This window comes from Pleurodeles waltl, chromosome 8 (assembly GCF_031143425.1).
Source record: "Pleurodeles waltl isolate 20211129_DDA chromosome 8, aPleWal1.hap1.20221129, whole genome shotgun sequence".
Lineage (NCBI taxonomy): Eukaryota > Metazoa > Chordata > Amphibia > Caudata > Salamandridae > Pleurodeles > Pleurodeles waltl.
The window spans coordinates 479,784,506-479,810,246 of record NC_090447.1 but is presented as its reverse complement, the minus strand read 5'-3'; positions in this window follow the sequence as shown (position 1 = coordinate 479,810,246).

Genomic DNA, 25,741 nt, shown 5'->3' with positions numbered 1-25,741 from the left:
AGGTAATTATAGTTGGGATCAAGTTGCTATAGGAAGAGTGATTATTTGTTTTTCTACAGAAAATACGATGCTTACTTTATCTGCTATCTGGAAAGATTCAGGGTGATTCGTCAAGCAGGGGCCGAAAAAAAGGGGGGCCCCAAAACTAATTTTCCCTATTCATTTTTCCATATGGACTTTGAACAGTAATAGCACCAAAACCACTGTATGGAATTACACCAACTTTGGCAGAAAGGTAGCTTTTGATCCAAAAAGAGCCCTGTTTGTTATGTGGTGTAAATCCATTAAGTAGTTTTTTAGAAATTAAATGAAATCCAAATTTGTATATCTAGGGACACAAAGGATTTGTGACCCGTCCTGATCTCATGGTGAGATCTGATTGGCTGACAACACTTTAACAGGGAAGTTTTGGTAGCCATTTTGGGACTTGGCTGAAGCGGAGTCCCAGAAAAAAAAGAATAAAAAATACAAAAATGCAAAAGGGGCCAGGGTACAAACACCCTGACCTCTAAGCTCTGGTGCTGGGGTCCCAGAGGGGCCCATCCTCCCGGGGATAAAAATATATATTTTTTAAATCATTGATGTGATTTGTGGCGGATCCGGCAAAAATGTAAAAAAAAAAAAGAAGCACGGGCTCTCACATTTCATCTATATCAAACCACCATATGGGTCAAGTCCCGGGGGCAATGATTATTTGTAACAGGCGGGCCACCTGCCCCCCCGCGCCCCGGGGACCACCACCTCCTAAGGGTGATGTTCAACATTAATGCAGATGGCTGTATGGCCCCCACATGCCCCAGGGACCACCACCTCCCCGGGGCTATATTTAAACTTTGTGGGGAAGGCCCTTCGGCCATCCCCACAGACCCAGAGGCCATCACCTCCCCATGGCTTCACAGACAGTTTTACCAATAACCCTGCAGTGACTTTATTCTTGATGTAAGAATGCCCTTTAAATGTTTCTGAAGGAAACTGAATCCTCCTTTCCCTCGTGGCTATCAGGGATCTTGCTACTACTGGAAGAGTCAAGAGGTGATATAATTGAAAGTAGGCATTATCTGCAAAAGTTAAACAAATATAGGACAAAAACTTACATTTAGCCGTATGCAAATTCAAAAAAGCAGATGTAGTGATCAAGTGCTTCCTTTTCAAGTGAGACTTTTAGCTTTGATCAGCTCCTTGCTGCACCCCTCAAAGCCCAAGAGGGCGATGGCTGACGGCTTCCAAATTGCAGTTAAAAACATGTTTTCACAATCCTCCCTTTAAAATTTGTTCTAACCTTGCTATTCCTGTGAGAGAGCGTAGCTTATATAATCAATATTAACATGAGATGTTTATGAACTAATGTGTAATAATGCTGAATAGAAAATGTATTAATGTATTTTGCTATAACGTGCTCTTCAAATGTGCCCACTGGGAGTGGCCGCCAATATATACGGGGACTAATGAAACTGACTAATAATGTGGAAATGTTATATTAAGAGATGATTTTGAACTAATAATAATAATAGGTTATACGTTAAGTTTTTGATAAATCATTAGTCCTTAGTTAGCATGAGTCAAGGCCTAGCTGCCTGGTTTTTATATTAAATGTGTTTTTCTAACGTGCAGTGTGCTGAGTTGCTAAAGGACATAAACTCTTTTTTTTTTTTTTTCCAAACTAGAAGCTGAATGTAACTGTAGTAGATCCGTTCTCATGAAATTCGACTTGCTTATAGAAACATTTTAGCTGAATGCAACAGTGTAGACCACTGGCAGGTACAAGGTCGCCTGAACCGGTACAGACAATGGAGCCACTGACTGAAGATGTGCAAAGGACCACGAGAGTATGAAATCATACCGGACATTCCACCCGCTAAAGACGTCAATCATAAGGACCAATAAAATACGTGAGAACTGTTATGGGGTGACAAATTTGATGAAGTAATCGGAACTCTATTGGAGGGAGATAGTGGGGTGCAACCCCTTATCCAACCAAATTTTAGGGGAATGTACAACAAAAATGGGATAATAACCCTTGACACCAGGAAGTAAATCAGAACAGGAGAGACTAGGAGATAGATGAGAGGGAGATGCTATCACGTTTTGCTATGACCCAGACACTTTGTTACTCTGCATAAAGACTTTGCTGTGTGGTTCTCAAAACCATTCTTGCCTTATAAATTGCCCGTTTACACTTTACCTCCTTATGAGGGAAGTGCCCCTTTTACCCGATTGCTGAATTCCTGGCTGATGGCGAATCAACTGATGTCCTGAGGACGAAGACCGAACCTGAGTGCTGACCCAAATACGGAGGGTAACTATATGACAATGACATTGTAATTGTCTGTTTGCTTTTCCTTTCTAGGTACCAACTGCTTCTTTTGAAAGAGTCCATAGCTAGATGTTTTCTAAATTGGTGTTACTAAATTGTTTTGCATGAAGCCCAAAATGCCAATGCTAATTCGAGGATAGATGAGGGGTTCACTAAACTGACGCAAATAGACAAATGACTGAATCTATGCTTTGTTGAATAACATTATGATGATACTCTGCTAAGGATAATCTATGCTGACGTCGTGGTATATTCTAATGTTTGTGATTCTTGCTTTGATGAAATCTTATCGGAGCTGCCATATTGTGACTATGCTAATGTGTTTCTCGGTTTTGAGACTAATAAACTTGCTAGTAGAATTGTAATCAATACGGAATAAACTTCACAAAATCATACTAAACTGGTGAGGTTATTAATGATTGAAAAGTCATGGTGGCTTGCAAGTCCTATTAAATGTCTTTGATTAATCTGAATTGTCGTATTACTGTGAACTTTGATGACATTATTGACATATTGATTGACATGCTGATTAGCTATCTCGTCTTAACGTGTCTTCAATAAGGGTCAAAAGATTAATTGGCCTAAAACGAGTCCCAAAGTGAGTAAATTAGTCATACTGGGATGCGTTACCACTTGCAACACCATTTGGCACCCTAATCTTCTACAAAAACACACATATTATCATGATCTAGGGAGAAACACAATTCTGTGCTCAGAGAGGTATGCGTGGGTTGAGTAAGGTGCTTGTGGCAGTAGGCTTTCTTGGTCAGATGAGAGAAATGTGCCCCTTAAGAAAGTAGGTATGGCCAACCAAGTGCTGTGTCTGGGGAGACAACTGCATAGACAGATATGGCAATGCAACATAAAGTCCACTTTTATTAATGTGGGTTCTTTGCTAGATAATCCATATCTCATTCCATCTAGGAAGTTGGGGAACTAGCACAGTTGGGTAATGTAACTATCTAGTTTTCTAGAAAACATTTAATACATCTCTTGGGTCTGTTCTATATTTTCTTCACTTTAAATAAAGGAGCCTGTGCAGGAGCAACTGGTATAGCTGGTATTGGAGCTGATCTCTCCTGACACCAAACATCTTAAATACTAGACCATTCTGCAAGTCAGAGTGTCTAATCATGGGGAAGAGAAAAGAAAGCTTTCTGTGGGATATAACCTGCACCATTTGTATAAAGCGCTGGGCTGCCGCATAAAGTGTTGTCTAAGAAATGCACTACCAATTTAAAGACCCAATCAGACACTCATGCACCCACTCACAGACCCTCAGGCAGTCACTCACTGACCCTCTCAGACCAGCACACATCCACTCACAGACCCATACACAGTTTCACTCAAACACTGATGCACCCACCCGCCAGACCAAATCAGACCGTCAAAAACCCACTCACAGACCCACCTAGACACTCATGCACCCACTCACAGACCCAGACACTCACACACCTGCTCACAGAGCCACTGAGACTGCCATGCATCCACTCACAGACTCTCTCATGCACTCATTCACACACTCACAGACCCACGCAGAGACTTACGCATGTGAGGTTAGGTTGTTATAGGGGGTTGACCAGGCCCAGCTGGGACCTCCAACATGCAGAAGGAAAGGCTGTCGGGTCGGGTAGTTATAGTGGGTCCAGCGCAAGACCTGGCTGCAGGCCAGGCCATGCAGCAACCCGTGCCGTGCACAGCCGAAGGCATGCACGTCGGTGGATGCATTAACGTATAGTAATTAAAATGACTTTATGTTAAAAAGAACATAGAAATTCACTTAAAAAAAATCAAAGCTTACAGGGATGTTGTAGTTAGGTTTATTCTTTAAATGTACAAAACCATAGAAATTCAGCTATTATAGTTAGAGTTATCTCAAGTAACTATAACTTGTGCCCTAAGGTAACTATAACATAGACCCTCACCATACTCTGCTAATTAATTCACAAAATATGGTATTTATGACATCTTTGATAACATAATTAATGATATTAATGTAATATTTGCAGTAAAATTTCTGATTAAAAAAACTGTGTATGACGTGGGCACAAGTTACAGGGCACGAGTCATAGTTTCGTGAAATAACTAACTATAACAGTTGAATTACTATGGTTGTATATGTTTAAAGTATGAGCCTAACTGTAATGTTCAGGCTGATTCATCAGGTGGGAAAGGGCAGAAAAATGGTGGGGGGGTCCCAAGATGCACTTTCCTCTTACAATTTCCTATAAGGTTATAGACATGACTACAGCCTAAACTGCTGAACGCAATTAAACCAAATTTCTCAGAAAGTTAGCTCTTCATCCAGAAAACCTCATTTTTGTGATTTGGTGTCAATCCATTCAGTAGCTTTGGAGGTATTAAAGAAAAAAGATTTATGTATATCTAGAGACATGGAGGGTTACACAATCTCACAGATCTCTGCATATGAGATCTCATTGACTTCCACCACTTCAACCAGGAAGTTGTGGCAGTCATCTTGGGACTCTGACTCACAAGTCTGAAAAAAACATTAAGAAAAAGGACAAGGGGCAGGGTAGGAATACCCTGACCTCCTAGACCTCGTAGTGGCACCCCACAGGAACCCAGCAGGCGGCCAAAAACATTTTTTTTTTAAATTCAACAAATCTATGGAGGATCCTCTGGGAACATTTTTTTTTCCTGTACTTTCTTTTACTAGCCCTTCCAGGTGGGCCTGTTCTGGTGGAGGGGATAAGTTATTATATAATTGGGGTGGGATGCATGCGGCACCCCTCCCTGGCCGATTCTGGCCATGGGGACCCATCCCCTAGGACAGGCTTAAGGAGAAAATTGGGATGGGGCACATGGCATCTCTCCGGGCCAATTTCTGCCCCCTGGGCCTAGCCGAAGTAGAAAATGGGGAGGGTGGCCAAGTGGCCCGCTCCCAGGCCCATTTTGGCTCTGTGGAGCCCATACTCTGGGGTCCGTCAGCTTTTAAAAATAGTGAGGGGGACACATGCCTCCCTTCAAGGCTGATTTCAGCCCCAGGAAGCCCATCGCCAGGGTCTTGGCTGTGATTTAAATAGTGAGTGGGCTGTGTGGCTCCCCTACTTGAGCCATTAATGGACCTGGGGACCCAATCCCCAAGGATCAACTCATTCTGTGTCCCTGGGTGCATGGAGATTTCCCAGCCTGCACAGACAAGGCCAGGGAAACCTGTGTTTGCTCTCACTTGGCCGTAGCAAGTTCAAAGCTCCAGCCAAATGAGATTAAAAAGTAGGGGCCTGATTTAGAGTTTGACGTATGGTTTACTCCGTCACAAACATGCCCGATATCCTGCTGGCTGTATTACAAGTTCAATAGGCTATAATATAATTGTAATACAGTGAATAGAATATCCATCACGTTTGTGATGGAGTAACCCCCTTCACCAAACTCTAAATCAGGCCCTAAGTCAGCTACCTGCATGTAAAATGTTCTCAGCCATAGGGAGCTGAATTTTCATCTGTTTCCATGACAGTATTGAAGTGGGCAGGGAAACAGAAGAAAACATTGCTCCCACCTGCGGAGAGCAGCAGTTTGAGCTGCTCCCTGTGGGTACCAGCAATGTTGGCTCCCACTAGAGGTGGGGAGTCAGATGGGGCTCTGGGGGAATTGGGGCCTCCACGGAACCTAACAAGGATACAGTGAGTGCCCTAGGTGAGCTTCAGGTCACTCATCCTTTATTGACTGGGCCCCTGGTGACTCTGGGACCAAATCGGTCCAGGGAAGTGGGCTGCTCTGCTCCCTCTCCATTATTATAATAAGGTGAGGCCCCAGGAAATGGGGTCTGAGGGACTAGTAATTTCCCGTAGAGGGGGGCTGCATATCCCCTCCCCATTTACAATATATCCGGACCTCGGGAAATGGAGTCCACAGGGCCAAAAGCAGCACCCCCCAGGGACTCCCTCATAAATCCAGTAGTCGGCCACAGGGGGTGAGGTCTTGGGGCCAAAGATAGTCCAGGGAGTGGGGCCATGTATGCCCCTCCCTTAACAAAATGTGGTAGGCCCTGGGGATGGGGTCCCGGGCAGAAATCGGCCCAGGGAGGGGGAAGCTGCATGCCCTCCACCTGGATTGGCACATTGGGGGGTTGATCACAGTGCTAGGCTACAGGACAGGCCCTACAGCCAACCATATGCCACACACAGCCAAAGGCCATGCATACATGGGGTTGGCTGCATGTGGGGGGTTGGCCACAGGACCTAACGTGTACTGTGACAACTGGATTAACGTATGATAATTTATTACTTTACATTACAGGGACATTACAGGGACATAGTAGTTAGAAAATACCATTAAAAAACCATTGGAAGTCACTGAAAAACAAAGAATACAGTGACATTACAGTTTGGAAATGGAATTAAAAAAACAATAGAAATTCACACAAAAAAAGCAAAGGTTACTGAGTTCAGATTTTACACAAATAAAACAATAGAAAATCAGCAATTATGTTTATACTTATGTCAATAAACTATAACTTATGCCCTAATTTGCATATAACTTGTGCCCTTACCATGTAATGCTAATTATCCCACATCAGTCATAACATCTTGTATGACATCATTGATAATATCACTGCAACATTTGCAATGAAATTATTGATGAGAAAACTGCACGTGGTGGGGGGTGAGTTATAGTTACCTTAGGGTGCGTTATAGTTAGTTGATATAATTACTATAACCGCATGCATCCAGTCTCATGGCATGCACAGCCTTTGTCTGTGTGCAGCATGGAGTTGATGGCAGGACTTGGCCTGCTGCCAGCCTTGCGCTCAACTCCCCACATGCTGCCACCCCTTGCATGCATCCAGTCCCACACCATACATGGCCTTTGGCTGCGCATGGCGGTGGTTGGCCACAGGGCCTGGCCTGCGGCCGGGACCTGCAGCCAATACCCCGGAGGCATCAAACCCCATACTGTGCATGGCCTTCACAGCCAAGCCCTGTGGCCAATCCCTTGTAGGCATCCAACCCTGCACCACACAGGTCCTTTGGCTGAATGGATGGAGTTTCTTGGTCAGTTTGCGTATTTGCATGCTTCTATTAGTTAAAAGGGAGACCAATGTGCTCTGTTCTTAACAGAGATTACAAGAAAAAAAAACTCTTGTCACAGGAACTACAGAAGATATTGCACTCTGAAAGAGCAAAAATGTATTCACCTCCATAAAGGATTTTAGATAATTTTTCAAGGTGGAACTGCAGAGAAAATACACTTGCTTTGTCTTGTCCACGAGCAAGAAATTAGGATGATTTATACTTTACGGAAGTGGAGCTTCAATTGGAGTACCTGCCTTGCTTTTATTTGTAAGTGCTTCCCGTTGTGATTTAATTCCTGTGGAATGAGCATCAGTGCCATAATGTATACTGATCTGCCTATTTATCCAAGAAGAGGCCACAGTTAACGGAGTACGTTCTACTGGCGAATTAATAAGTGCTACCTTGTTGGGTAAATGTATAGTGCATATTCCACACTACACCTGTGTAAAGGACCGAGAGGTAATAGCTCCAGTGGCCCCAAGTCTCTATTATTTTGGCAATGTAATTGTAGCTTAAGTGTTTTCATGCAGAAGTCTGCAATAACATGAATCATAAAAAGAAGGTGACAAGACTACAAACAGTGGAATCTGCACCAAACAAGGATACTTCCTCATGTAGTAAGTACTTTGAGTCAGATTTAAGAAAAGTGGCGCTACATTACATGTAGTGCCACTTTTCTTGTAGCCTCTTGCACCCCCCTACCTCCACCATGTGTGTTCTGTATTTTAACTATGGCACACCATGGCGCAGGGTAGGGTACAATGGCATCAGAATTTCTGACACTATTCATGTACTGTTCAGGGTTAGTGCTAAATCTTGGCGCTAACCCTGAACAGTATGTAGGGGCCCATTGCAAGCAATGGGATGCATCCTTTTCACTCCTGCTCTGAGCAGGCATTAAAATTGCAGAACAAAATGAGGCAAAAAAATCTTTTAGATTTCTTTGCACCATTTCCCCCCCAATAAAGAAACACCCTCCTTGTATACATTATGCCTGGTGCAGGCATAATGTGGCGCAAGGGGTTACAAATTGGCACAATGTATGCATTGTGCCACTTTGTAAATTTGGTGCAGTGGTTTTGGCCTCGTTGGGCCACATTAGAGTAAAAAAATGATGCTAATGTGTCACTAGGGAGGTGCAGGCAGGAAAACAGATAAAAAGTCTCCTCCCAGGGAGACTGAGCAGTTTTCCATTTCCCTCCCACAAGGAGTGGACTTACAGTTTGCTCTCGCTTGGCAGGAGTTGTCAAGGTTCCCACCAAGCAAAAGCAAAATGCTATCTCCCGAGGGTGGGTACCTCAGGAGATAGTGAGCTGACCTTGGAGGTGGCTGGCCTCACTGCCATTAATGGCTTCAGGAGAGGGTGCTGCGTGACCCCCTTCATTTATGTTTACATAGGCCAGTCTGGGGAGGTGGTAGTCCCTGGAGCCAAATATGCCCTGACAGGGTGCCCCCTCCCTTTTTTGTAATTCTGTGCTCCAGGGAGTTAGAAGTACCTGGGGCAATTTCCCCTACAGGAGGGTGGTCCACGCAGACCTCCCCTCTTATTTCCATTTCAAGCCCCAAGGAGGTGGTGGTCCCCAGAGCCTTTTAATGCCTACGAAGGAAGGCCACCCCACCCCCCACCTTTTATTTAATAAAGCCCTGGGGAGATAGTTGTCCCCTGGGCTTAAACTTGCATGTCCCCTTCCCTTTTTGTATAGTAGAGTATGCCACCATGACCTGTCCCATCCGGGAACTGAAAGAAAAACAAGCACAGGAAACTATACTTGTTTGGATTTTTTTCCTGGGTTACGCAGATCCGCTATATATAGAGCCTCCTGGTGATAGCCATTAGGTTGTTATAGTTGGGATCTAGATCCCATAGAAAAGGCATTTCCTGTTTTGCCTATAATTTGGAACTGTTTGACGAATCTTCAAACATTTTCAAAATAAGTATGCAAGTCACTTTGGCTACTTTGTGGAAAAGTTCGGGGTGATTTGTCAAGCAGGGGCTGTGACAAAGGGGGGCCCAAAATACATTTTCCCCAAGCAATTTCCCATAGGGATTTTGAACATGACTACACCCTAAACCACTGGACAGAATTGCACCAAATTTGACAGAAAGCTAGATCTTAGTCCACAAAGAGTGCTTTTTGTGATTTGATGAAAATCAAGTCAGTAGTTTTGGACTTACTAAAGGAAAACTCAAATATAGATATCTAGGGACATGGATCCTTCATGGATCCACTCACCGAGGCTCAGCAGATCCAAGTGAAATGCAAGGCACTGATTGGTGAGCCGCAACCTGAGAGGAATGTTGCATCCACCGTTTCCTTTCTCGCTTTGGGCTGGGGTAGGAGAAAATGAAAAACTGATATGATTCAAGGTACAGGTATCGTGACCCATAGGACAGATGAAGGGGTCCATCAGGGAACCCTCATGGGAAACAATTCCACAAATATTTTTTATGGCTATTCCTTGGATCCACTGCAGCACTCAGCATAACCGCAAGGCATCCATAGATCCAAAAACCAATGGAAAAATAGATACACCCGCAATGGACAGAATTACACCAAATTTGGCAGAAAGCCAGCTTTTGGTCTTGAAAGAGCCCTTTTTAAACTGTGTGTCAATCGATTCAGTAGTTTTGGAGTTATTGAAGGAAAAAGAAGTATAGATATCTAGAGACATGGATCCATTGCAAATCCACAGCAGTGGATTCAAAGATCCACATGCCACCAGCAGTACAGTGATTTGCTGGCCCTAACCTGACTGAAAAGTTGCAGCCAACATTTTATGTTTTGGGACATGATCCCGAGACCTCAAAATGTAAGTGCACAGTGATTAAAGGGGTCAGACTAGAGGCACCCTGAACCCATGAGTGTTTTAGAGGGGTCGAAGAGGGACCCCTGAAGAGCACACAATTGCCTTAAAATGTTTTATTTCTACCTACATGGATCTATGAATCCATTGTGGTGCTCTAATCAAACCCAGATGTTAACCCCCCAATGACTCTGCAGCTCCAGCCTCAATAGGGAAAAAGCACACCCTCAAAATCACTCCCACACCCACTCACAGGCCCATACTGCCACTCATACAGCCAAACAGCTACTGACACACTCACTCACATACCAATCCAGCCACTCACAGACCAATACAGATACTCACATACCCACTTACAGAGCCATGCAGCTACTCACTCACAGACCTGTACAGCCAGTCACACACTCACTCACACACCCTCAGCACCACTCACACAGCTATCCACAAACCTATACTGCCACTCTCATACCCACTCACCCATCCACCTCTGGCACACCCACTCAGGGCCATATAGCCACTCCCCCACCCACTCATACCCATAGAGACAGTCAGAAAGTTATTAACACACCCATGCAGTCTCTCACACACCCACTTAAAGACCCACAAACCTACTCACACACCAACTCACATACTCACACAGGGACTCACGTAACCACTCACACACCCTCAACCCACTCACACATGTTCTCACAGACCAATTCCGCCACTGACTCTCCCAATCACACAGACATTCAGCCACTCACACACCCACTTACTCCTCCATACATACAGTTTTGCAATGGCTCACATGCTCATCCAGCCACTCATACACCCATTCTCAGTCACACTCATACACTCTCTCACACTCACACACAATCACTCACATATCCATTCAAATACATACTCACATACTCACTCACAGAGCCAGACAGCCACTCAGAACCCACTCACACAACCACACAGCCACTTCACACTCTCCCACATACCAATGTAGCCAGTTATATACCTACTATTTTAAGTGTGCTGTTTTTTTGTTTGAATTACTTTGGTTAGGAACAGATCCTCTGATGTGTTGCTGAGTCAAAATGTGTTGCTATTTTGTTTTGAATGTGTGATTTTGGTTTGCGATCCACAATGGATTCGCAGATTTGAGTGAGACAATAAAAAAAGAGTTTAAAAAGAAAATAAACTAGTGTTTGGGAATAAAGTTAGCTCTGAAAAGATCCTTTGTGTTTATAATGTGTAAATAAACATTGCACATAGAACAGGATGCAGTCTTTAAAATTGTTGAGGAATACCCTGCTGCCTTTCTCTGTGAAATGCACTTTACCACTTCTATATACTCCATCCATATCAAAGCATACACTGTTATGGTATATAGAGTCCATGTTGTGGTCTCTGAGGAATGCAGAAATAGTTTTATTGACATGTTTCCTGGATTTACCTATCTATGGACAAAATTTGGTTGACCACTTCCAGTTCTTTCTTTGACAAATGTTGGAGAACACCAAAACAGTATGTGAGAAAAGTCCCAAACATGTATCAAAAGTATCATCAGGATTTCCAGTCCTACCCCAGTAATTGTGCCTAGGACATTGCCATCACAGTACACAATCAGGAGGTCTGAATGTTGGCAATCTACAATGCTTTCAACCAAAGGCAGCAGTTGGTGCCTCTTTAGCTTTTTCTGGCCAACCCAAGTAATGTCTGCATTAGGTAAACCCAGGTCTCTGTGAATGTCACTCTTTCTAGCAGTCTCTCTGGCCCAAAACACAAAACTATTACCCACAATCCACAATCTGAACATTTTGGAGGCAAACAGGAGTAGCACACAGGAGAAGACTGCAGTTGAATGGGTCCGTTTTGAAGATGAAAGACAGTTAAAATGGAGGACAGCATCTAAAAAAAGAAGAATATATTTGATTGGGGAAAGGTGATGCGTAGGAAACTAAAATTAGGTAGTGTTTTGGAGAAAAAAAGTAACTTCACCTGTGATTGGCTTTGCAAACATGTTTTAAATAGTTATGTTGCTAGGGATCTGCTTGAAATTGCAACCATTCAACCAACCTGCTACAGGTTAATTGGAAACTAGTATACTGCTTACAGAAAGTAATGTGAACTTTTGACCCAGTGGTAGCTAGAGAGTGTTGCAAACATGGTCAGCATGGAAATGTAGCTAAAAGAGTGTGGGGAGAAGGAACAACAACTACTGCACTGTGAAGCTAAAAAGCAGAGAGGTGTACAAACATTGCTCATTAAGGAGTCTTTGGCTTTTAATGAAGTATTTTTTTCAAAGTAAAACATAAATGCAAGGCATTAAAAGAAGATTGTTAAATGCTTTCATGGTCTTCTGTGTGGATCCAATGTGAATTTACATAGGGACCGTGCTGAGCGTTGCGATGGATCAACAAATCCACACAAAACACTACCAAACTGGGCTTCCTAACAGGAGTCATAGAAAGGGTTAAAAATACTAAACATTTAGAAGTGGTATGGCAAAAATAAAATATGAAAGGAAGATTATGATTTGCTCACTACAGGACTATTAATGAAAGCACAGTGGGAGGGGTAGCCTTTATTGGTACTTCTGAACTGAGAGCGGAACACCATTGCTATATTTCTGACTTGAGATTTTCACTGACAAGAGATTCTAAGTGATACTGAAATAAAAAATTGGAAAGCAGCAAAGAGATTTCACAGACATGTGATTTAGGGTGTACTTTTAAAAGGAATAGGCATATATGAAGTTCTATGAATTGAAAGAATATGTGTAGGTTGTACACAACAGTAAAAGAGAAAATAAAAGGGAGGGTAGATGAGGATATTAAGTAAAAACACAGTGAGCAGCAAAGGGGGAACAAAAATGGATCTAGCAAAAAAATATTTTTTTTATTAAGCTACTACTTCCAGCTCAGGCTATGCATCTGTGGGGCTAGCTATTTGGGTGAACTTAGTTGCCGTTGGCTGTGTTAGTGTTCTTAAATCCCCTAACAACAGCTTTCAAGTAATGTGGTATAAGAGGGGCATGACCCTGCACCTAGTTAATTTTCATAACAACGATTTTATTAATATTCCGTACACATATTCTTTAGTTTTATTTGATTATATTGATTCTGTTGAGCAATATTGTTAATAGGGGCATCAGGCCCTATTATACTTAGCCGTTGATCTTAATACTAAACTCCCATTGCAATCTAGCTCACATTATGCTGCTATGAGTATTCTGTCCAGCCCAATAGTGAACGGTTTGGTAAATACCCACCCAAAAGGCTTGGAGCTGTTGACTTACCTAGCCTCCAATGACTTGAGTAATGTAATGGATGTGCAAATGTAAATAATTGTCTTGTGCCGTACTATAGAGGTAGAGGCTCTTCCTCAACTATAGTCTCCTTTTTTACTGTGTCGCCTGTCATAGAGAACATTGTGTATGGGAAAGTACTTCCCTGAAACTTTGGAGACCAAAACCCCATTGAAGTAACACTTTTGACATCGCCAAAGTCTCAATATAAAGTAGATAGTGGGTCGAGTAACCTTCATTCCTCACTAGATTGGTGCAAAGATTACAAAAGCCTGCCCAATTCTTCACCCAAATTATCAAAGAGAATCTAGGGCTTGTAGAGGCCTGTTTAGTTGCTGAAGACACTGACCATCATGTGGTGGGAGCTTTTACCAACCTCTGCACTAATATCAGGAAAGCCCTTTTGAGACCTTCACGCCCCATATCTAATACACCCAGGTGGTTTAATCATGAATGCCTTGTGGCTAATCAATCATTACGGCATGCGTTTGTGGCAAAGCCAAGGGTCCCTGCTGTGTAGACAGTATGCAGAGGCATTATAAAGCGGTCAATCTCAAGCACATGGGAGAAGTGATATTACAGCAAAGGGACTCCCTTGCAGTGGCAGCAGACAAAAAGAATACTAAACTCTTCTGGCATGTTGTGTTGGAAATGCACAGAATGGATTGGCCTGTGAGTTTAATCGACAGTCATATCCCCAGTGAGTCTTGGGAGGCAGGTATGCTGCCACGTCTGCTGATACTGAGCCTTTTCTGGATACAAATAATTGCTCAGGTATCTAGGTAACCCTGAGGGAAGTAGAGGATACTATTAGCCAGAGTATCTGTTGTATGGCCATTGGCCTACAGATCAATCTTAGAAAGTGCAATTTGGAATTTTGGGCACCTTTATTAACAAATGCAATAATCTTGCTAACTTCACACTAACTGACTCTTGGAAAAACCTCCATCATTGTGCTCATCTTTAAGGAGGAGATCGCTTCACCTGTGGTGTTAAAGGTCCATTTTCTTAATGGACACATCTATAAAAAATTTAGGAAAGGTAATTTATAACAGGATTAAAGAGTGGACACAGGATATTTCTATTTTGTACCCTTGCCAGTACGGCTTTAGAAATCAGGTGGGGACTGTTGAGCAATGTCTTAACCTGTTGCTAAACTATCCCCTTTCTACTTGGCATTTATAGATCTGACCTCAGGGTTTGACTGTGGCAGTTGCTCTAAACTGTGGGAAAACCTTCTCTCCTATGGGATGGATGAAGCACATGTATAATTTTGGCATATTTCCACAGAGGCATGAAGTCCAGAGTTAGAATTAGCACAAATGGAAAGGTGTCCAATGACATAAGAATTTCATGGGGGTGCGACAAAGGTGTGTTTTGGCCCCTCTTTTATTTATTTATACATTAATAAGCTCTACCTTTTTTTTAGTTGCTTCTACTCCAGATGTACCCAAAATCAAAGGACTATTGCTCCCTTATCTCCTTTACGCCGACAACGCGTTCTGTTGGCGTGAATGTCAGAAGCCCTACGTCTGTGGGTGCACGCCTTTGTGGACTTCATGGATACTCTGAATTTACATACTAATTTTGCCAAATCCTATACCATGGCACATCACCTAGGTGTAAGCAGTTAGCAAGCCATTCTGCAGGCACTTGGGCCCATATTTATACTTTTGACACAAAACTCAGTTTGAGCAGTTCTGTGTCAAAAAGTATAGCGCCGGCTTGCACCATTCCAGAGTGTCAGCCGGGTGCCAGATTTATGGAACCCTGCAAGCCAGTTCACAGGTTGGTCTAGCATCAGAAAAAATGACGTTAGCCGGGTGGGGGTGGCGGTACAGGGGAAGGGGGTTTTGCCTCAAAAAATGACGCTAAGCTGGTTAAAGGCATAAAAAATGCTGTTAACTAGCCTAGCATCATTTCCTGATGCAAAACCATCCATACCACATGACTCCTGCCTTAGAAAAGACAGGAGACATGCCCACCACCCTAATGGCCAGCCCAGGGGACAAGTATCCCCTGGGCATGGCCATTTCTCTCACTGCCATGTAGGGGGGCCCATTCCAGAGTCCGAAATGGCACTTAAAACATTTTTTTAAATACGTACCTATACGTACCCTACTTACCTGGGATGGGAACCCCCATCCTCTGATGTCCCTCTGGTGTGGGTGGGGCTGTTCCTTGGACTTGGGGTAGCCACCTGTGGGCTCTTTCCATGGTGTATGACCATACAAATGGGTCCACAGGTCCCCAGCGCCTGCTCTGACCCAGGCTTTAAACAATGGCGCTAAGCAGGCTTAGTGGCATTATTTAGGCCGCCTCCCCCCCTCCCGTGGACCATTTTTCCACGGGAAGATAAATAAGGCGCTAGGGGCATTGAGTCATTTTTTGGACGGGACCGCCTACCTTGCATCTCATTGACGCGAGGAGGTTTCACGCATCCAAAAAATTACGTTTACACCTATATTTTGGCGCTAGATGGGTTAAGATGGAGTTTGCGCTGAATTTGAATTAAAAAAATTACACAAATTCAGCGCCAACAGAGTATAAATATGCCCCTAACATTTTAAGATGCACCAGCACTTCTTTCCTACTTATGGGTCACCTTTGCTGTGTCTCGATCTTGGATGCCTTATATCACCCAGATTAGGTCTAAGATGCCTAGCGTGGTTGGCTCATAATGCCACCTACCCCAGCCGCCTGGAGGGTGGGTGCCCTTAGCCCTTTGTTGCATCTTTATAAAACTCAATATACTCCTATCGCAACATATGAAGCTGGGATATGGGGGTAACTCTAACTGAGATGCTATTCAGACTGAAGAAACAGGTTTTGTAGGAAGGTGCTGTTGGTCCCTATATCATCTTCTTTTGTGCTCTGCTATGAAGAACTGGGCTTACCCTTTATAAAAGACTACATTAGACCACACCCTGCATTACTGTGGTTAGCAATATAGAGAACTGCAGAGTCAACTTTAACTAGGGGTATCATCAGGGACTGTCTTGAGTGTGACAGTGGTCACCAAATCCAATGGTTAGCCAGTGTGGAGTCTGTCTCTTGAAAGATTGGTGAACAACATATCTTCACAGACCCTGAAAATAATGCAACTGTAAACAAAAAATTGTGCAGCAAACTCTTTAATTTGGAGAACTACGGGAGATCGAATAAGGGTAGGGGAAGTTAAGTATGGCGACTTAGCTGAATAATATTACAGCAAGCCCATCGATCAGCTGTTTATTTATAGTGAGAGGGTGCTGGGTATGGAGTGTGCTATTTCTGTTTATGGCCAGCACACCCGTCTAACGTCAAAATATCCCAGTGGGCCCGATTTTCTGGATGTGTGAAACTGCCATGCGTCAATGAGATGCAAGGTAGGCGTTCCCGTCCAAAAAATGACTTAAACATTTGTGTGCCGTATTTATCCAACCACGCAAAAATGGCGCACGGCTGGGAGATGGATCCGGAAAATGGTGCAAATCCCGATTTGCGCCAAACTTTAACGCCTGGGTCAGGGCAGGAGTGAAAATGGGGCAAACACACCACTACTTTAGGAAAACTCACACAAGCAACATCATAGCTCAAAAAGGAAGACATGGAGGTGATACTCATGCAGCATGCACGAAGATGCAGAGCACAGGAGCAACAGTAGCAGCTACCACCACACCAACTTGCACCCCAAAGGCAACACAGAAGGCAGGAGAGGATATTCAGGACCAGGACAACCCTTCAGGGCCTCAGGGAACACAACATCATCCAGAGGTACAGATTAAACTGGCAAGCCATTCAGCAACTGCTGCGCCACATTGAGCCACAGTTGGCACCCAGCTTGCAGACACCCCAAATCATTCCACCGGAGACCAAGCTGCTAGCTGTCCTGCACATGTTGGCAAGTGGCTCTTTTCAAACCACTGGTGCCCTGGTTGCTGGGATCTCACAGCCCTCATTTTCTGCCTTCCTTCGCAAGGTACTTGATGCCATCATCTCCCTCACACCCCACCACATTAGCTTCCCCAACACACAACAGAAGCAGCAGGAGACCAAACAGGGGTTCTATCAAATTCATGGCTTCCCGCATGTGCTTGGTGCCAATGACTGCACACATGTTCGGATAGTGCCACCTGCTGCAACCGAGCACCTATACCGCAACAGGAAGCACACACACTCCATCAATGTGCAGGCCATTGCGGATCACCGTGGATTGTTCACCAACATCATGGCAAAGTATTCAAGGAGTGTACATGATTCATTCATCTTCCACCACAGCATCATCAATCAGCACTTCCAGGATGGACGATATGTCAATGGCCTACTTGTTGGTAAGTACAGAAACCTAGTTATTTACACACAGCACAGCAACCCTGTAGGACACCCAACATATACACCACTACATCGACACGTGACCAGGAAGACACTGTGGTGTGACACTGGTAATCATGTTTGATATCCTGACCCAATGGGATACAGCTATGGAGAAATGACAGATGCAAATAACAAGAGATGCCACTCTAGAGCCACACAGGACCAATTTAAAACCACACAGTGACAATGACATAGCCTTAACTGGCAGTACAACATGGAGGATGAACCTGTCAATATCACATCAATAACACTCAGTCCCACACCCTTCCAAGCAATACGTCCTGTTTAAGGGGTGTGTAATGTGTGTTGCTGCAGGTCAAACACCATGAGACACATAGCATGATGACTCTGTCTCTAATGAAGGTGACATGGAATCATTGAAGCAGTACCAACATCTCACATCACTCCGGGGGTGACATTGCCAGCAAGCAATAAGGAAGAGGACTGTGCTATGAAAACATGTGGATGTGACACTAATGCAAAGTGCACACTACTACACATACCGATTGAGACAATTCCTCACATACATAACAGATGTGCAGGCAGATGGACCTTCAGACACTAAAACCTTCACCTCCACAACCAAGTTAGCCAGCTTACCTGGAGCAAGTTCAGTAGTGTAGGTACACGTTTGCACATGAGCCAACTCAGTAAAGGCACAAAAATAGGTTGGCATAGAACTTGTCACACATGGGATAATTGTGCATTGTCAATTGTGAACACTTCAGTGCTGCCAACTTATGGAAATGTGTTGTGCATTGTCACCTAGCCAAATCAAAGGGCCTCACTGTTGCATTTCACCTGCAATTACATATGTCAAGTTGGATGGAATGTTCAGCCCATATAGTGCAACCATGTTACCACCACAGTGGAATCGATTGTGTGTGTGGAAGTATCATGTCACCTCCAGTGAAGGCCCACGGACACTTCTTTCACATTACATAACGCATGGGAGATACACACTGAACTGCAAGTTTCTAAATATACTACTGATATCATGTCAATCAGCCAAACACCAGTTTTGATAGTTAAACAAGCCAATGCAGAAATAACATCACAGAAGCCTACGATCCCACACAATACCACAATCACAGAAGAGTCACAGACGACACAAGATAACTGCCATGAAAAGTGACAATCACGGTGCAACCAACAACAAAATACTTACCCTCATTTTCTCTTTCAGCTGATCAGAGTTACGGAATGCGGCCATGGATCATGACCCCAATTGCCAACCCAAGCGCATCAGCAGAGCGTGGCTATAATGAGGCACATCGTAGTACACGCACCATAGTTGAGAGGACTTTTGGCATCCTGAAGTCCAGATTCAGGTGCCTGGACATCACTGGAGGCAGCCTCCTATATTCCCCTGAACTGGTCTGCAAGATCATTTTGACCTGTGCCTTCCTGCACAACATTTGTGTGAGGAGGAATATTCCCCTCTAAGAACCGGATCAACAAATGCATGAAGAAGAGGAAGAGGAGGATGCTGTCCGTGAAAATGAGAGGGAACATCCAAACACAGCTGCAGGATTGCATCGGAGACAACACATCGTACAAAACCTCTTCTAACCATAGTCACCATCACCACTTTGTTCTCATATGTAATTAAACACCTCACTTCATCACTCAATCATGCTCTGGTAATTATTTATGCATCACATGATCTCTAGGAATCATAACCAGAGTTTTGCCTCATGAGCATTGCAGAAATACAAACTTGCATACTGAAGAAGCCACATCACATTTGATGGGTATGAATGTACAGCAAACATCACACACAATGTTAATGACATATATCCTGTCTATTTCACATTTGAAGGGCATAATCAGAGGACCACAGCTATGAGACACATCCATGTTGCCAACATGGTCCATTGCAGCATATGACACACAACTAAGACACCATCAATCATAAGGTAAAAAAGTGCCTCATACAGGGGGCAGTGGATGTGCAATTGCATTGCTAACAGGAATGTATGACCAGACCTTTGACAGCAGTAAGTGTGACATCAGCTATCTCTGCAAGGAGCATGTGTGACAAGAAGTGCATCAAAGATTAAAATGGATAGCACAAGTGCCCCAGGTATGACAAACATTGCTCACAAGACATGCCCTGCGCAGTCCATCCAAGCTAATAAGTCCTGCCACTGCCATGTTTAAAGTTCCTGTCCACCCTTCTCTAGGGGGCCCTGTAAATGGACTATCTGCACCCTGAGAATCTTCATCTACACACATCCAGACTCCCATTCTGACTCCTGTGTGCTTCCCTCTTCAGTATGGGATGCCATAGTCATAGTTCATCAGTCTGCATAGACTTCAGGTCCAATAATGCACTGCCTGGTAGTCGGTAGGACTTGTAATCAGCTGTCCATTGCTTCCCATGTGAAAGACCCAGTTGGTCCTTTGAACTTGATTCTCAACCCCAGGACTTGTAAGAGACAGAAGGTGCACACACCTGTGAGCACCTCCATGCAGACCAGCCATTTCAACCTGCCCTGCCCTTGCTGCTGCCTGGAACTGCTCAGAGGCTGCCATTTTCTGAATCTCCTTGTTGTTCATTGGCGTGCAAATCACTTGTGTACCAGAGCCCTTGGTGGATTGTGTAACGTTGCAGACCACAGCACAAACTGTTTTTAGTTCCCACAGTGTTGTTCCTGCTTGTCCCAGTCAGAGTCTGCTCACTGTGTATTTGCCTTGTTCATGTTTGTTCCTGACAGAGCCTGCATCCTGTTAGCCAGACTGCTTCCAGTCATTGCATTAAACATAAAGGGTACCTGTGGCTACATTTGTCTCATAGTTGCTTTCCATGCCCTCTGTTTCCTCCTGGGGTATTGTGTCTGGTAGGTCTACGATGAATCCTCAAATGTATAGTATAGTTTAATCAGTTTACTTATCGTATTCTGTTCTGGGACATGTGTTTGAATGGCCTAATCCAGCCCCCATCCCTTGTCTGGTTTTGCACGTATTCATTAGTGCCAAACAGTGACAGTGTGCTATGGCTGTATGCATGGATTTGGTACGGTGCCTACAGCACAATAAATAAGGGTTGCTAATGTGTATATAAGGACAAAACATTTTTGTGCCCTAATGGTCCACACACAGATTCACTTCTGCCGCCACCTTTTGATGGGGATTGCATGGTGACTAGCTGTGAAATTAATCAGCACAGAGGCACTGATGTTCCCTTTTGCAGTGGGAATGTTAAAGCCCACCCTGTGTACAAATGTTGTGATGAAAGCTGCCTGTTTCCTATTACTGATCCATAAAGGTTTTGAGCACACTAAGGTTGCTCTGTCGTCAGCCTTATAAAAGTTCTGCAGTGCCATAGCTGAACTGTCCCCATGTGTGTCTTTAGTTGATCTTTGGCTTTAGGTCTTTGAAGGATACTCTGTTAATTCAGGGATTGGCTCCACAGACTCATGACTAGGCGTGCACGTAACTGTGACAACATGGAGGCCAATACTGACACAGGGTACATATGGCCACACACTTGAACTGGATACCTTTGTGCAATGAACCACTGGAACTATGTGAACACATGCAGCATGGTCTGCTGCTCCTCCACAACCACAGGAGAAACATAGGTAATTTACATGACTCAAACTGTAGGGTACATAACAATTTTAGGAATGTATTTGAGACTGTGTGTCACAAACACTATACCTACCTAGCATGTTCAAATGATGGACTCATGGGTAGTATACCCACAAGTGAGCATGAAGTGGTGTTCAACATTTCATTAAATGTGATGAGTTACATATCTGACATAGCCATTATCAACCATCCTCGATCTATCCTGTGTATAGTTCATCATGGGAAATGTTCTGTCCCCTTAGTCAAGGAAGTACACACAGCATAAGTCTCAACAGATATAACAAATACATATCATGACTGATGTACCTCAATGAATGGCATCTGATGGTTATACACAATTATAACCCATTCATACATGCACATTACGCCAACATTTTCTTGTGACGTTCCCACAGAGGCACAACAACAATTTGAAGAGCCAATTCACAGACATAAACACACAGGCCATGGGTCTATTTGTTTAGTTGCGTAGCATTGCTATCCTCTATTGATGTAACACCTGCTCAAACTAGGGAATACCAATTTGATTCCAAAAGTTTGTGTTGCTGTTCAGTTAAGAGAGCTAATCCGGCACAACAACATGAGTATTATGGCCCGCAGTAACATGGTCTGCCACATGTGCCCAAGCACCAGAACATACACTGTACGTCATACCATCCTATCTTTGTATAGTTATAGGCTGCATGCTTGTAAAAAAATGAAAAATCACACAAACACAGTTTAAGACAGATTTTTTGACGCAAACACGTAAAAAAAGATGCACGTGCGTCAAAATATAACGCATATTTGTAAAAAAATGATGCTCACACCCATAATCGATTGGTCCCTAGTGTTAATTCCAACACCGCACCCCAGGAAATCAGTTATCCATTAAAAATGTATTGATCCTTGAATGCGGGGGGAATTTTCATGTGTATGCGTCAAAAAATATTGACGCAAACCCCGTAAGCGTCATAAAATTATGCGCAATATAAAAAAAAGGCCCCGCAATTGAGACAGGAAGTGATGTAATCGGATATCCTGTTTACAGAAATGGTACAGTGGGTGTACTTCACTTTCACTTTGCAGTCTGTTATTATTCTAGACTGTGTGGCTGTGTCTTGAGTTGTCTCTGTGAATATTGTGCTTTTGTCTCCTGTGTGATATTGCTATTGTATTCTGTTGTTTTGTAAGTGTCTGTGTTAATCTGTGTAAGTGTTTTTTTTGTCATTTATTGTGATTAGATTTGTCTTTGTACTGTTGGGAGTGTGTTTGTGGGTATTGTTAGTTGGGGTATTGTTGGGCTGTCTGTGGGTTAGTTAAGTTTCCTTTTCATACCTCCTTTCCCTGTTTTTCTCTCTTTACCCTTTCCTATCCTATTTTGTTTGAGATGTTGGGAAGGCCATGTCTGGGGAGAATGGGTGAGGAGGAGCTAGGGGCTTTTGTGTGGCTGTTGTGCCACTCCCCCCCCTGATGTTCGAGGCTGGGGGCCGGGTGATACAAGGGTATCACACGGAGGCAAGGAGGCTTAGGTGGGCAAAGGTGCTGTTCCACCTAAGAAGAATCTTCAACAGCCAGCGCAATGACCACCAATTGAAACATCGCTGGGCTGACCTTGTGGCCCAGGAGCAGGACCTGCTGGACCACCTGGGTGTGGTGATTGGTGGCCCTGCTGGTGAGTACATTTGACTAATCTGTACAGTAGAATGCTCTGGTGTTACAGTAGCAGATTTTGTGACATGCTGCATGCCAATGTCTGTGGACATGTGGAATGCAAGTTGAACAAGCTGTGGCCCTGATTTATACTAATTTTGCAACGCATTACCATCATTTGTTGACGCTAAAGCTGCACTAATTTACAAAAGGCAACTTTATCTAGTAAATTAGTGCCGCTTTGGCATCAAGAGATCATGGTAATGCGGCACAAACAAATGAATGATTCAGGGCCTGTGAGTGTACCAGGAATGGGATGTATTTCACATGCTAATACAAGGAACCAATGTAGTCCCCAGTTTTTTTAAACCAAGTCTGAACAGTATTCATGGCCATACATAAAAAGCTCTTCCTAGCCTCTACTTATATCTTAGGCCGATATTTCGACTTTTTTTGTGCAGCATTTGCATTATTTCTGGATGCCACAGTATAGCACACGTGCTACAATCACTAATTGCTTCCATTATACAATTTAAGTGACAAAATAGGTTGTTATTTTACTTTTGGTACACCCCTGCTGATATAGTGCAGCATATGTACAATTATTAACTTCTCAGTATGAAGGCTATCACAGACATGGTGGTATGCTAAGATCAGCAGGCCAGCATTCCTGTGAGTGCCGCCATTCCCAAGGTGCTTTCAAATAGAGACCTACCTCATCAAGATTGCAGAAGTGGGACATTTGCTAACCCATGTTTTAATTAGCGGACAGTGTCAGTTAGGTTGTATTACCACAGATAACCCAACTTGGCAATTCTAAGTAAATGAATGTGGCAAAGTGTGATTTACAATACCTGATATTGGTACAGAGGACCCAAAGTGACACATTTCAGGTGCAATGACTACACCTGTGCCCATGCATTCTGTCACGGGTGATCAAATTAGACACTGTCAGCATACATCTTTTTGTTGTTTTGAATCCGATAAATGGCCAATCCATGTTAAGCGTAACATTGTCCTCAAGTAACATACATTATCTCTGCCATCATGTTGTCATAGGGGGCATATACGGCTCTGGGTACACTGCCAATGTGGCATATGTAACCTACATACAACATTGGCACACTTAGAATGGACCACTGAAAGCACAATAATTCCTGAACGCAAATCAACCCACATGAGCATCACACAGTAACTCATTGTCCCTTGATGCACATGCCACAATACCTGAGTCACTGGTATTGCAGTGCACCAGGAATGTGGCATTGCATGTCTCTCATAATAATAAATGATGAAATGGAGTACCCTCTAAAATTAATTAAGCACAAAATTGAGTAATCATGTTTGGCACCACATGATTGTTAGGGCCAGTGCATGTGTACATATGTGTGTCTCTCACTCACTAGAGTGACAGTGTCAATGCATGTTTGCAGTAGTATGTCTGTTGGTGTGTCTACATGCCTGATGTGCAGCTCTATCATATAAAATGTCACACACAGTAATTTGTTGTTCCAAGTTCTGTACAGTGAGCAGACATTAAGCATACATCACCCTTCCATGTTTTACAGATGGACCTGCCCCTATACAATTGGTAAAGTGGCTCGATTTGCGGACCCACACGTATCCAGTAAGTGTTAATATGTCTGTCCTGTGTTGTGTTTGCAGCTGTTGTGTGATTGGCTCCTGTGCGTTTGACTCATTGCAAGGTATAATATGCTGGCACTTGAGCTGATATGTGACTTGAGTGGAGGTTGACATTTTGTTCCGTGTTAGAGTTAGACATTCTGCGACAGAGAGTCATATATTGGGAGTTGAGTGCTGCGCTATAGGCATGGGCAGGTGAATTGGGTGATTTGTTGCTACATGTACGCCAATAATTAATTTGGAGGTGGCCAGTGTCATAATTTAGTCAGCAAGTCATACCCTGATTCACACAGACCATTGATGCATACGTTTTACACATAGACTTGAGCATCTCTGTAAAATAATTAACATGTAGGATTGTATGGGTGACTTTCCGGCAGCATCTGGCTCCACATGTTGTACTCCATTTATCTGGCACTTGAGTGAAATGTCATAGGCGTGCATGCAGGTCAAGGCCAGATGGGTGCTTGCATCAATGTGCTTGATTTTGGAAAGGTGTCAGTGAGATCTAATGATGTTGACAATCATCTGCAATTAGAAAAATAAATGTAGATGTGATTGTCCAATGGTTGACTCAATCCTAGTTAGCAGCCCTCCTTACCTGTGGTGGATTGACTAAACCCACGGACAGCTGTCCAAATCTTTGTGGTTGTCCTTGATGTTTGAAAGTATGTGTTGCATGTCCATCCTCCCCTGAGGCACATGGTTAGGTCTAGAAAATATGTGTTCCTAGGTGTGATGATCCCAGTGTAGATGACAGACATGTTATTCAAACATTTATGTGTTCCAAACTACAATGCCCCCTCATGATTACCAACTGTATACCATCCTGGCAGTTCCACATATAAATCATATGTCTTGTGTGCCTTGATTGTCATCCTGAAGATAGTTATTAGTGGGCCTGGCACATGTGGAGTACTTGTAGCATTTGTTATGTGACTAAAAGCAGTACAAAGGTGCACAGATCATTTAATTAAGTACACACCTTGTTGTGCATTGCTGTGCTGTTAGATAGTTGATTGTTATGCTGCGCTGGCATGCCATACTTCAGTGACATTCTATCATCTGTACTGTGAT